The sequence below is a fragment of the Cannabis sativa genome, chromosome X, assembly GCF_029168945.1.
Source record: "Cannabis sativa cultivar Pink pepper isolate KNU-18-1 chromosome X, ASM2916894v1, whole genome shotgun sequence".
In the NCBI taxonomy this organism is placed as follows: Eukaryota; Viridiplantae; Streptophyta; class Magnoliopsida; order Rosales; family Cannabaceae; genus Cannabis; species Cannabis sativa.
This window is the reverse complement of record NC_083610.1, coordinates 84,085,094-84,099,810: the sequence shown is the minus strand read 5'-3', so window position 1 is coordinate 84,099,810 and position 14,717 is coordinate 84,085,094. Positions and strand designations below refer to the sequence as shown.

The 14,717-nt window shown below is 33.1% G+C and overlaps 1 pseudogene; it reads left to right on the top strand.

Moving 5' to 3' along the window:
- The first annotated feature begins 164 nt into the window (after nt 1-164).
- Nucleotides 165-13,433, top strand: LOC115696774 (coatomer subunit alpha-3-like; annotated as a pseudogene).
- Nucleotides 13,434-14,717: the final 1,284 nt, after the last annotated feature.

The window sequence follows — 14,717 nt, the reverse complement described above, 5'->3', positions numbered from 1 at the left end:
AGTCCTTATTTTTTTGTTTTCTTTTTTAAATTGGTTTCCTCTTCTCTTTTTCCCTCTCATTATATATATATACTAATTTGCTTTCAGAATTTCTCACAACCACTCTTCATCTACCCCAATCTTTCTCTTCTCAATTTTTCTCTCTTTGTTTTTCATAAACTTTCATGGCCAAAACAAAGAACCTTGGTTAACCAAGGAAACTGGTCGACACCAAGGCTACCCCATCCAACACCGTACCTAAGCCGTCACAATCTCTGTTTGCTATTATTGGTCCAGCGCCTACCCCTGCAACAGTCGATTCATTGTCTCCTCGGTGTGAATTAGAGAAAGCTTCAGTCAAGAAGCCATCTTCATCCAAATCGAAGGAATCACTTGTGTCTCAGGCCCTTGTTCTAGTTCTTGTTGTGGTGTCCCCTTCTCTTCCTTCTTCAAGCAAGGGCAAATTAAAGTCTCGAGTCTAAAAATTTGTTGGTCATATCCCTAAGCCTGATGTTTTCTTCTCTAGTTCGAAGTCTCCATCCTCACCGGACCACAATCTTCCTCTTACTGCTAAGGAATCTCATTCTCAATGGTCTTGGTCTCCATTTACTAATGTTGGTGCACTTTCTACAACAACTACTCTGAAAGGACCCTCTTCTCAAACTCGTGCTCAGCAAGCTTCTCTTGAACATAAAGAACGAACAAAAAAGAATCATGACAAGCCTTTTCTTACTGCTAAAAGGTTCAAACTCAACCCTCCTTTAGTGTCCTCAAGTGAAGAAGAAGAAGAAGAAGAGCCCCTAGTGGCTTTTAGTTGGGAAACTGATTCCAAAGAGATGAAACCTTTTCATCTAGAAGAGGTAATTCTGTTGATGAAGATCTTAAATCAACTGAAGATAAGGAAGATCAAACTATTGTCGAGGAAGAAAAAGATGAAGTGTCCTCTGATTTGTCTCCTAAAGTGTCACTGACCAAATCTTCATTAATAACTCCTCATTCTGCTTCTACAACCAAGGTTTCATCCAAAGAAAAGGGTAAACAACCAATGAAGGGTTCTTCCTCTGGTAATACCTCTTAAGCTCTCAATTCTAGGTTTTGTTATAATGATAATTAAAGGAATTGGAAATTGTATGCTACCCATAAATTTAAAAATGAGAGGAATTTCGATTTAAGTGCTCATCAAGTTTATGGCATTATCAAGTGTTTACAACAAAGAAATTGGGAGGGTACTTATCTAGTTTTGAAGGTTATATTGATGGCATAGTCAAAGAATTTTATGCTAACTTGTCTGATGATTTGCTTGATGAAAATTTTGAGTTCTTTGGCGAAGTTTATGACCGAGGGCATTGGTTTTCTTTTACCGAGGATGATATAGTTAAAACATTACAATTTTTGAAAAATGTTGCAAGTGAGGTCGTCTCTTCTAAACGTGATTTGATCATTTCCAAGATCACCGGTGAACAAGTTCAATGGCCCACTGGTCATGGTGTCCGCATCACACATCTCACCTATGGTCATGCTTTGTTAATGTGGTTTGACCTTAGCGATTGGTTTCCAAATTCCAACAAGACAATGGTGTCTCAAGATTTGGCCTTTCTTCTCTATCGGATCACTAATAGTGTTTCTATTAATTTGACTTCATTTATCATGGAGTAAATTGTTTCCTTCTGTCAAGGTAAGAAACCAAACTTTAAGTTTATTTTCCCTAACCTAATCTATAAGGTTCTTTCCTCTCAGAAGAATGTTTTCCATCTAAATGAGACTCTTGAGCCTCTTTTTATTGGAATAATTTTTCAACCCTCGAAGTACTTTGATGGAGCCTTCCCCAAGCGCCCAAAGGCTTCTGTTGGTGCAAGTCCCTCTGCTGCTGCTGCAAGTTCTAATTCTACTCCTGTAGTAGTGCACGAAGTCAAGTAGGAAGTGGCTTTGATGAGCAGTTGCTTGGCTGCTATGGAAGAGGTTCAACAAGAGATGTCGAAGTAATTGTCAACTTTGGTTCAGTTTTATGAGCCTCAAGATTAGTGTTCTCTTTCTTTTTCTTTTTTCTTATGTTTGCTTGATGTCTTGTTGCACTTTGTTTTGATTTCTTTTTTTATCTTGGGCCCTTATAGATAAACAAAAGTAAGAGTAAGGGTTTTAATTTACTAAAATCTGGACTCTTTTTTCAAAGGGAGTTTGAGTTTGTTTTATATGTTTACTTTTGTTAAAGTTAGCATTTTATTTTGTGTTGTTGGTGTGTTTTTTAAGGAAATTTTATTTTGTAATCTTGCTAATTTTGTTTTCCATGTGTTTAATAATTAAAATTATTTTGATTACTTAAAGTGACAAACAGGGAGATTGTAGAGTCTTTTTTTTACAATTTAATTGTCAAAATATTTTTTTAATTAATGTGAATATTTATTGAGAAATAAATATATTTTACTTATATTATTTTCGTGTGTATGGTTGCCCTTTTCCTTTTAGAAATCTTTGGTTAATAGCTGTATTTTTTTCTTTTAAGAAACTTGTCATATAAGAGAAAAAAATTTCTATATGGAAAGTTTGCTTAAATTTAGAAAAGTTGACTTTCCCTTTTGCTAGTTGATAATTTCATTTTTGACCTGTATGTAACAGATCATATAATTCTTTTATGGGAGGTACTGAAGACCAAATCATGATATTAGTCTTATTTGGAAAATTTCCCGTTTTGACCTGATCTGTCTCTACAAAGTGCAATTTTGTCGCTGCAAGTCAGGGTTCACACAGTGCACTTTGTAGATTCATTTTTCTAAAAGGTTTTGTAGGGTTTAAACAGTGCACTTTAGGATCTAGAGAATAGCCAAACGTTTCTCACATCTTCTAGATTCATTTTTCATATTTTTATCTTTGTGAGGAGAGAGTTTCTTTTGTGGAAACCTACAATGTTCAGTTAGGTTTTAGTCTTTATATTATTGTTCTTATATTGTTCTTAGAATAGGTTGAAGAACTTCATTGAACAAGAGAAGGGTCTTCGGGAGAAGACGTGCCCTAGCTTTACTTTGGGAGGAAATAAGCACTTCACATCAAAAGACAAAAGGATTTCGTTGTCTAGTGTTGTTCATAAATTAGATGGCAAAGTAAATTACAAATGATTACGACAAAACTTTAGAGAGTCTAAATTGTTTAAGTCAATTGTATTTGTAATTGTTTGAGACTTTATTAATTGATTTCATTCTTTGGGCATGGGCCCGTGGACTAGGAGTATTTTAAAAAACACTGATACCACGTATGATTCTCTTGTGTCAAGTTTTTATATTCTGCACTATTATTTCTATTCTGTTATTTCAAATTTGTGTTCTGTAGTAATAAGTTTCCAATTTGTCACTGCAGATATTTACCGTCACATTTTTCAACATTAAAATAATTTATTGAAATATGCAAAAATACGAGTTTTTAATATTAATGAGTGACAATTAAGTAAATAAAAACTGTAATATTTATTGTGGTGTAAATTTAGCTCATGTTATATTTTGTATTAAAGTTAGCATAATTTTTAATATGCTTTAAATTTGACCAACATTATACACTACTATTAGAGTTCAATATTAAAAAGAGTATTGTTATTAGTGGTACGGCAAACACCTGCTATAAATTTTGCCCTACGATTGGTTAGTGATTTTCTCTAAAATTTATTTTTTTAAAGTTATATGAGACTCGATATTTAATTACACCAATAACAATATGATACCGAAGAATGTACTAAGCACCAATAGTACTGTCTTTTAGCATTTCCCTATTAAAAAATACATATACTATATGTTTTTACGCTTTTGGAAGAGGCTTGTTAATTAGTTTATATTATATTATATTTATTTTATTTGATTAAGATAATAAATTGTAATAATTAATAAATTAGAATGAGTGTAAAGAAAATAAGAAGGTTTAATCTACCATAAAATCTTTCTTATCAATTTATATATTTATAACTTGTAATATTCTACAAGTAATGATATGATATATTTTTTTTGAAAGCAACAAGTAATGATATTCATACGCATAAATTAAATTACACAAACTTAACACACACATATGTGATGGACACTTTAACAAGTGAAACCTACCTTAAATTAATAAAAATTATTAATTGAATTTATTTATCACATAAGTGTGCGTCAAATTCATATAATTTATGTGTTCCCATATCATCTCATATTCTATTTAATGAATAACGATGACTTTTGTTAACAACAATTTTTATTTATTGGAATGACATCAAGTTTATGTTTACGGTTTTAAAAATATGGAGAACATAAATATTTGTTTATAATTCGATCCAAAAGAATTATTGGAACAATTTATTTTAAGAAACTATAAATTTTGGGTTTTTAATTGTAAAAATATGTTTTTTTCTTCACAAAAGTTATTTTGTGGAAATAATTTAAGAAAAATTTAAAACAAATTAGGGAAGCCAAGTAAAAGTAACCATAACAAGAGTGGTAACCAGTTACCTTATACTTTTTTTTTCCTTTCATATTTTTTAACTTTTTTATAAAATTTTCCAAAAATTAACTTTTAAAAATCATAATTTTACAAACTTATAATTTAAAATTATGAAAATTCCCCTATTCTGATTTTAATAATATGATATTTTATAATTACATTATTCAAATGCAATAGGGAAATTTGACTTTTTATGCATTTTATAAGGGATAATTGGTTAGGAGAACCAATAATTAGGGTAATTTTAAAAATAAAATACTTTTACCAAAACCCCTAAAATACCCTCATAATTTCTAATCATTTCTCTCTCCTTCTCAAACAAACTCTCTCTACCCACTTCGCCTGAACCGAACCGCGCGACCCCCACCTCCCACCACGAGACGACCCCCACCTCCGACCGAGACGACCGCCACCTCTGACCGAGACGCCTCCGACGGAGACCCACAGAACCACTCCGATCGAGACCGCACGGTACCGACTATACTTTGGTCGGATCCAAGAAAAACACACTCGTCAAGACCATCGAACCCAAGGTCAAGACTATCGGACCCAAGGACAAGACCATCGGACCCATCGGTCCGAGCATCGGACCAATCGATTTTTGGGGGGACCATCGGACCCATCGGTCCGATGCTATTAAAATCGATTTTTGGGACCATCGGACCCCATCGGTCCGAGCATCGGACCTATCGGACCCCTGGTATTTTTTTTTTCGGTTTTTGGTTGAGACTCACGGGTTGAGAGAGAGGAAGAGAGAGGGGGCTGGGTCCGGAGAGGGGAGCTGGGTCCTTCGTCAGAGGTGGTGGGTGGTCCTCGGTGGTCGTCGGAGGTGGTGGAGGTGAGTCGTGCGTTTGAGTGGTCCTCACGGGTTGAGAGAGAGGAAGAGAGAGGGGGTGCGCCGTGGGTATTGTGGGTCGGTGGTGGTGCTTCGATGATGGTGCGTGGTGGGTCGGTGGGAGAGCGCCGTGGGCCAGTGTGTGGCCGTTTGGGGTTCAGCTGGGGTTGGGAGGGCTGGGTTGGGACGGTTGAACAGAGAGAATGGAGGAAAGGGTGTGTGATTTTCAGAGGGGTAATTTTGGGATTTAGGTAAAGTGGGCATATTCTAACAATTACCAATAGTTTAAGTTTTCCTAACCAATTAACCCTTAAATCATGCATAAAAAATCAAATTTCCCATGCAATAATCCTAAGATGCGTCGCAGGAGCTAAATTGCGCTAGAGCTTGCGACGCAGCTGTATCGCACCTTACAATTGTGAAATCTGTGTCATTTTTAATTTTTATTTTTTTGTCATGGTTTCTTCTTCTTCGTCTTTAACGAGTGCCTTTTTTTTGTTTGTTTGTGTCTATCAATGAGTAAATGTCAATGTAATAACGTGTGTGCATAGAACTACCTAAACATTTTGATATTGATTACAAATTAAAAAAGGATTTTGGGAAATAAGTAAAAAATTGTACTACTAAAATGAAAAATGTGTTTGTTATTAAAAAATGTTTAAAAGAATGCAAATAAGTTTTCGTTTTGTATGCGAAACAAAGTTTAATTTTCTATTTGTAAAAAAAAAAGAGTTTAATTTTATATATATTTATATACGTAGAAGTTGGTTTAATTTTGTACTAAGAAGTGTAATTATATTGTATATATTTAAAAAGAGTTGAAGAAATAACATTAGTAACTAGTAAATAATATGAATTATAATTTTGAGGTTGATGTACAATTTTCTAAGAATATTTGCAAGTTATAAATTTTCAAAGAAGAATTGTGCTTTTTTTGTTTTTCTTTTTTTTTTGAATAATTAGTAATTTTGCCTCTTAAATTTTTGATAAAACTGATTTCACATTTTAAAATATACCACTTATTAAGAATTTTCTCTGAACTTTTACATTAACATAAATATAGTCTTCTATTAGGTTCCGTCTCATTACTCCATTTAAATGTTGACTTACTTTTGTTAATTATTAATTTTGTCCCCTAAATTTTGACAACTATCAAAGCGTACCCCTCAAAAATAATGAGAAAGATTTAACATTTTTTTTAGTAAATCTTAAAAAATTAATTTACATCTTAAAAAAAATTATTCTACTGATTAAGAAAATAAAAAAAAAAAAGAAATTAAAATTTTAAAACTAATTAAATAATTTAAAAAATTATTTATTTATTATGAAAAAATTTATTTAGATGTAAAAAAAATATTAAAATTTTAATTTTTGTAAAAACTAAATTTTATGGGAATAAGCTTCAACTTTTTTTTTTCTTTAAAAAATCTAGATTTGTTTAAGTAAATATAATATTTTTTTTTAGTTTAATTTCTAAATTTTTTACAAAATAATTTTATATTTTTATAGAATTTTTAATTATTTTTTAAGATATCAGTTTATAAATATAAATAAGTTTGATTTTTCTTCAAATTATTTATTAGATTGTGAATAATTTTAGTTTCATTTTGTAAGGTGCGTGTTTATAAATAAAATAAAATTTAAAAATATTTTTTTAATAATAATTTAGGTTTATTTTAAGTAAACTTAATATTTTTTAAATAATTTAATATTTTTATCAGTTTTTCAATTGTTATAATTTTTTTTAAAATTAATTTTTTTAATAAAAGAGGGTAAAATTTTGCATTGGTCAAAGTTCAAGGGGTAAAATACTAACTTTTAATGGCAAAAGAAACAGAATCTAACAAAAAGAGCATAATTATGCAACTGTTATATTTTAAGAAGAATTTTAACAAGCTGCATATTTTAAGGGACAAAATCAAGTAATATCGAAAATTTAAAAGGTAAAAATACTATTTTTTTTTTGTTTGTGTTTTAGGTGTATAAACAACTTTTTTAGCTAAGAATAAGATATTTAGGAGTGAGCTACTTTATACACAACTTACTTTAAAATTTATAGTTGACCCCTTCATTTTAATTTCTTCTTTTTGGCACCCCTAAAGTTCAATTCTAACTCCATTTTTAAAGATATTATTCATATTTTCATAAGAATACATCATAAATTTTGTGTTGTTAAAAAAGAAAAAACATCACAATTTTTATAACTATTGCAATATCCTGTTGATTTAATTTTTATAATTTTTTTAACTTATAGAATTAAAAAAATACTTATAAGAGTATTTAGATAAAAGATAAAAAATTATTTTTAAAAAAACAGAATTTATAGCTTTTTTGAAAAGAATTTTGAGAAACTATTTTTAAAATTACTATAATTTACATAATTTTTAATTTACTTACAATTTTTTTTAATAATATCTAAACAAAAATATTTTTTATTATAAGAGTAAAAATTAGAGTAATTTGCGGCAAAACCCCCTCAACTATCAATTTACTTGCAAAAAACCATTCAATCTCATATTTTGGTGGGAAAACCCTCCAAAGTACTGTTTCGTTTACATTTTTAAGGTGTCGTCTATTCAGCCTGGTTAAGTCTTAATTTTGCCCACGTGGCAATGACAGGTCAATAAAAAATTATCCTACGTGGCCATATTTTACAAAATAAAAATTAAAATAAAAACAAAAAATTTAAGAGTAATTTGCGGCAAAACTCCCTCAACTATCAATTTACTTGCAAAAAACCATCCAACCTTAAAGTTTTTTGGATGGTTTTTTGCAAGTAAATTGATAGTTGGGGGAGTTTTGCCGCAAATTACTCTTAAAGTTTTATTTTTATTTTGTAAAATATGGCCACATAGGATAATTTTTTAGTGACTTGTCATTGCCACGTGGGCAAAATTAGGAGCTGGACAAACGACATCTTAAAATGTAAACAGAATAGTACTTTGGAGGGTTTTCCCACCAAAATATGAGGTTGGATGGTTTTTTGCAAGTAAATTGATAGTTAAGGGGGTTTTGCCGCAAATTACTCTAAAAATTATAAGTGAAAACTTAACAAATGTGGAAACTTATCTTATGAATTCTATTAATTAAAAAAAAAAAGAAAAAAAAAAGAAGAAGGGTAAATTATCCCCCCCAAAAAAAAAAGAAAAAAAGTGTAAAATTTTATTTTTAGACACATGACGCGATTTTAACTCAATCTAAAATGGGAGAGTAGAGTGGAGGAAGCAAAGCAGTGTGCATTGAAACTTGTTTACTACTCCCCAAGAAAAGCACAAGGCAGAAGCAGATCTACCAGACAACCCAAATCCATCTCTTTTTGTCTACAATTTGCATTCTGATTTTGATCTACGCCTTCTTTCTGATCCCTGGCTGGCAATGCCTGAATCATATTGATCCACTCTTTTCTTTCTAAGATCTAAGGTAGGTACAATTCTGCTCTCTTTCTTGTTCCTTTTAATAATATCTTCTATTGAAGCAATGTAATCCCAAACTCATTCCTTAAGATTTTGGCTCAAATTGAAGCAAAGCTAAGTTCTTGGCTTCGATCGAAATTTTGTCAAGCAATCCCAAATGCGCTTACTGTCCATCACTTTTTCAAAAACTGAACGGAGCTGGCTTAATATTTGTTTGGATAGCTTATTCGAATGATTCACATTCAAGATTTCCTTTTTGTTGATTTAGCTTTGGTTTTGGATTTCAATGTGTTATGGTTTGAAAATTGAGCGGGAACGAAGTTGATGAAATTCTATACCAAGAGTAATAGAGTGAATGGGCAAGTTTTCGTAGTAAAAGGCCATCGATCTTGGCAAGTCTCTATAGTGGTGTGATTCAGCTCTGGGATTACAGGATGGGGACTCTCATTAATCGATCTGATGAGCACGATGGGCCAGTTCCTGGCATTCATTTCCATAAGTCGCAGCCACTATTTGTTTTCGGGGGTAGAATTCTTCAACGCTGATAAAATATTATTATTGCTTGCTTGTTCTATTTCTTGCCTAATATGAATTATGAGAATGCTGATTTACTGCAATTGACGAGATTTAATGTATTCTTATGTGCTGTTAATGCCTTTTGATATTGCAAAAAAATTAAAGCATTTTATAATGATATTCTTCTTATCTACTACTAATATAAGCCATTGACAATATAGTAAATGGTGAGGTTGGTGTTTGCATATTTTTGGACGAGGGTCGTAATGTCAGTTATCTTAATTTAGTTATGTGTTTGCATATTTTTGGATTGTTAGTGCTAGTGATGACCAAACCATCAGAATTTTGAATTGGCAATCCCGTACATTTTCTGCGCTTACCAGGCACAATCATTATGTCATGTGTGCCTCATTTCATAAATAAGGACCTTGTTGTCTCAGCGTCCTTAGATAAAATTATTCGTGTTTGGGACATCAGTGCTCTTAAGAAGAAATTAGTCACATCTGCTCATGTTGATGGCATCTTACGGTTGGGTCAAATGAACTCAGATTTATTTGGAGGTGTTGATTCTGTTATTAAATATGTCTTAGAAGGTCATGATCGGGTGTTAATTGGGCCTCATTCCATCCAACACTCCCACTGATTGTGTCTGGAGCAGAGGATCGTCAAGTGAAACTTTAGAGAATGAATAGTAATATAATAATTTTTCTGTTCTACTTTATATTAGTTATTGATACAGTTATCATACTTCAAATATATATATATCACAAACCCGAGAGGATTAACTCAAACGATTAGGCACTTACTTAACAATAGGTATAGTTTCGTGATCGCAAATATTGTGGGGTTGGGCGGAAGTTTAATTTCTCCAACAACAGAATAAAAAATTATCACAAGATTGAGTTAAACAAAGTTGGAAATGCATTTCTCCTTTAAATGTCAAGATAAAGGAAAAGAATTACCAGCCTTATTTTGAAGTTTTTTCATGTTCTCCATTTTGATATTTTCTGAATTTATCCTTCAGTTCAATTATTCGTAGCTGGGATCCACTTGTGATTTGTATTTTTATTGAGCTGATTGCGTAAATCAGGTGTATTTTGGTTTAGATGCTCGCGAAGGTCAGGTTGTCATTGATTTAAGTGCTCACGAAGGTCAGGCTGCCTTCTTTCATAATTTCTCACAGATCTTGTCTCCGAGTAACTCTTGGATTGATAACTCTGTGAGTTGCTTATGCTTTCTTGGTCAGCATAATAACGTCGAGATCTACTTCCTTCTCACATTTGTCTATCTGACCGACTATGCCCTTGAGACCTGGATTGTCTCGAGCTTGAGCTTGCTTCATCTCGCACCGACCTTCTCCTTTGGAAGAGATTATAAATGCGTCCTCTATTCAAGTACGTGTGTACACTTTTGGTATCTGCTCGAGAAGGACGTTGAGTATGTCTCGGAGGAAGCCCGCTTGTCCTTAGTTGATTTCCCGAGTTTCTCTCATTATTGCGAGGGATTCCCTGGTTCCCTGGTCGAGGCTGCCTTGCCTCTTCATTCCTGTGAGATGATCTGTCACGTCAGGTCGTTCATTCCCTTGGTTAGCAAATCCATGGGAAGTTTGTGGAACATCTCGTTGATGTTCTTGATTCCTTGCATTAGTATTATTTGTTTGATTATTCATTGGGGCATCCCTTGTACCTCCAGGTTCTTCTTCCTGGGTATTTTGGGGATTCCCCTAGTTTGTTTCCTGCCTCCTGGTCCTAGATCCTCGAGGTCTTCCTCGTGGTCTTCTTACTATAGGATCAGGTTGGTTCTGAGGTACTATCACCTATGCGGCCCTGGCTGCTGTAGCCTCTCACTCCAACTCAGTGTTTCATCAGTTTGATTCAGCCATTGTCAAAGTTGCCTATTTTCCAACTCCACCAATGGATCGCATCTAGTTGGGTCACAAGCATCTTCACTCCTAGGCACGTATCTGGTTATTGGCACTCTCCATTACCATCGTTCCTCCTTGAACGTGGTATTTCAAAAGTGTTGGGCTTTGAGATCCCATGGGCTCTTTGCCAGGGCGATGGGTTGTTTCCTCAAATTTATTATTGTTGTGTTGATCATCACCACCCATTGAGTATGGGTAGATAATGTTTATAAGGAGGAATTTTTTCGGAGTTTTTATCACCAAGACTCTCAATGAAAGCACTAAACTGTTAACGCAGATTTTTGTTAATCAAATTAAATAGCCTTTTTGCAATAAATATACTACAAAAATGAATATATAATTAATAAATACAAGATTTTTTACGTGGTTTTGTAGTTAAAATCTACATACTCCACGAATCATTATTAGGGATATCTTTTAGTACAAAATACAATATCAATATTTGAATAATAATATTTTCTTTCTCAAATTTTGCTGTCCCTTTATAGGGAGACAGTTAATCTTTTTGGGATTGGTTCAATATAACTGTTCATGAAGTTTGGATAATTCCCACATTTCATTTAATCACATATGGGATAATATCTAATAACTATCCAACCGCTTTTTATTTTTATTCTTTAGACGGTTATTGCTGACTTGGAAGGTCATGTCTTGTTGGATATGAGTTATCCTCCTTGTCCATCTTAATAAGGAAAAAATGCTAAGTGTTGGAAGATATAATTCGTCTTGTCGTATTCTTTTATTAGCATTGGTTATGCGAGGTAATCTTCTCACTATGTGTAACGCGAGACGGTAGTGTGTTGTCACATTTATTCTGCTCGAGTGGGTGAATATCCTCTTCTTGTCTATTAATTTGAGTATATCCCGAGACAGACATGCAACTCGTCGATACCAGTTTAATAGTTACTATCTTTGTCTCGCGTTAGACTACCCAGTGAGCGAGTTTGAACATTTTCTATTAAATTTATATTTAATTATAATGAGTTATTTAATTATAGTAATGATACAAGATCATTATTATATTCTTTGAGTTGACTCACGTTCCTCTCATGTGACACATGTCAGTTTTTGGTACTTAACCGAACTTCGAGTATAACACTTGCAAAATGGCAACGATGTATCGTTAGCTTAATTATAATGATGGGGAGGTACATGAAGAAAATGATGAGGGAGGATGGGATCTTGAAGATCTTGAGCTTCCACCTAAAGCTGAAACTCCAAAATCTGCCAACAATGCCCGCTCAATAATTGTTGTCCCAATTCCTGGTATGGCCAATAGTCAAATTTGGGTCCAAATGTCATCTCTTGCGGCTGAACATGCAGCTGCCAGTAATTTTGATACTGCAATTCGGTAGTCATTCTTTCTTGAGTTACACAATTTTGCTCCATTAAAATCATTATTCCTTGAGTTACACATGGGTAGTCATTCTTATCTAAGGGCCTTCTCGTCAGCTCTTGTGATTTCTGTTGCGATTGAGAGGGGATGGAGTGAAACAGCTAGCCCCAATGCCAAAGGCTCCCCTGTTCTAGTGTTCAAACTTTCTAAGCTGGATGAGAAGCTTAAAGATGCATATAAGGCAACAACTAATGGAAATTTCAAGAGGCTTTGTGCCTTTTTCTAAGTATTCTACATACTATTCCTCTGATATTTGTAGATTCACGGAGAGAGGTTGATGAAATAAAAGAATTAATTATTATCGTAAAGGAATATGTTCTGAATTTGAAGTTGGAGCTCAAGAGGAAGGAAAGTGAGGGTGATCCAGTTCAACAACAAGAGCTGGCAGCCTACTTCACCCACTGTAGTTTGCAAATAATTCACTTGAGATTACTGTGTGCTACAAAGCTGGTAATCTTATCACTGCAACAAATTTTGCAAGACGCCTGTTGGAGACCAATCCCAAAGATAACCAAGCAAAAACTGTTGGAGGCCTCCCAGTTGAACTATGAGTTCAAGAACCCTTTTGTTGTATGTGGGGCAACATATGTGCCCATATATCGGGGACAGAAGAATGCCTGCTCTCATCTTGTGCCTGCACAAGAAGGTCAGCTTTGTACTGTTTGTAATCTTGCTGTCGTTGGATCAGATGCATCTTGTTTGCTCTGTTCTCCTAATTCCCAAATCAGATGATCTTAATACCGAGCAAGTAAGATCATTTTTTCCACCCAGTAAAGGCTATATGGTTTTATATGTTGTTTCATCTTCTCTACCAAAGACAATATTTTGAATAGAGGGATTCCTTTAGTTCGTGTTTATGTTGTATTTGTGTTTTTAATAATCTATGTTATCAGGTTTCATCTTTCTCTTCCATTTGATCTGGGGATTTCATTCTATATGTTGTCATCATTTTTACTGTAATAAACTTCTGAACTTCGACAAGTCTATTAGGCTGAGGTTGTGGGGATATAAAATGTTTTTCATGATGTACGTAAGTTGGAAATTTTGATTGACATATGGTGTTGGTAAGTGAAGCTTCATTTGTTATAATCACCAATCAGTTGTATAATTTATTTGTAAACACTGAACAAGAATAGAAAAAGTTTAATGCCCATATTCTGTCTTTAGCGGGTTCAAATTATGACCAGTTAATCTATATATCCATTGAAAACAAGTTTCTCTTTTAAAAATTGTGAGGGCTTCTTCTTTGATACTCATTTTAAATCTCTTATTCTTGTCCCTTTGGGATGGTGTCTTTTGTTGCCTCTTTGTCTTTGAATCTTTTAAAGCGTATCAATTATCAATTTGCTTTGTCCTTTGGTAAAGGTCCTAAAGGATATGCACCCTTTGATGAGACATAAATACATAGTTTAAATGGCAAATGACATCAATATAATCTACTTTAGAAAGGGAAACCTATGATCTATAAATCAAAATCTATATATATAACTACGTTCTTATGATGTTCTCCACATGCACTGGGCACTACCATATACAACTCTTATGTATTAACTACTAAGGTCGGCCCACTCTACAAATTTTTAATTAATAGATGCCCATTACTATTATCGCATTTCTCTACTCTCCCCACTACAAAGTCTAAAAGGCTATATAGATTAAGGGTGCTATTACTCTTAATTGTTATTTAATAGCTAATAAAAGAAAATGACTGGAGACTTTGGAATCATAATTTTGATTGAGAAATGTAACCAATAATACTTTGCATTATTTTATTTTTAGTGCAAGAGTACATCACAAAATTACGACTACTGATACGGTTAATTAAATATAGTGAAACATGGAGCTAAACCTAAACACTAGGTAATATTTTCATTACAAGTATGGGAATAAGCATAGGCGAAAAGCTCTACATGTACTTCGGTTAGGTTGTAACAGATGATTAAAGTAATAGTTCCCCTATATATAGATTTAAGGTAATTTTGGCCTCTCTACAAATATCATTCGTCTCCTCTCTACCTATATAATAGGTTTTCTATTCAGTTTTTTGACCATTCAATTGCAATGTATAACACATATTTTAATTTTCATTAGTTAAATGTAAAACGGAAAAAAATGAACCTTTATTTCCGTTTCAAGGGGATATATATAATTAGATATATATATATATTACATACGTTGGGATTGTTTACTTTTTAT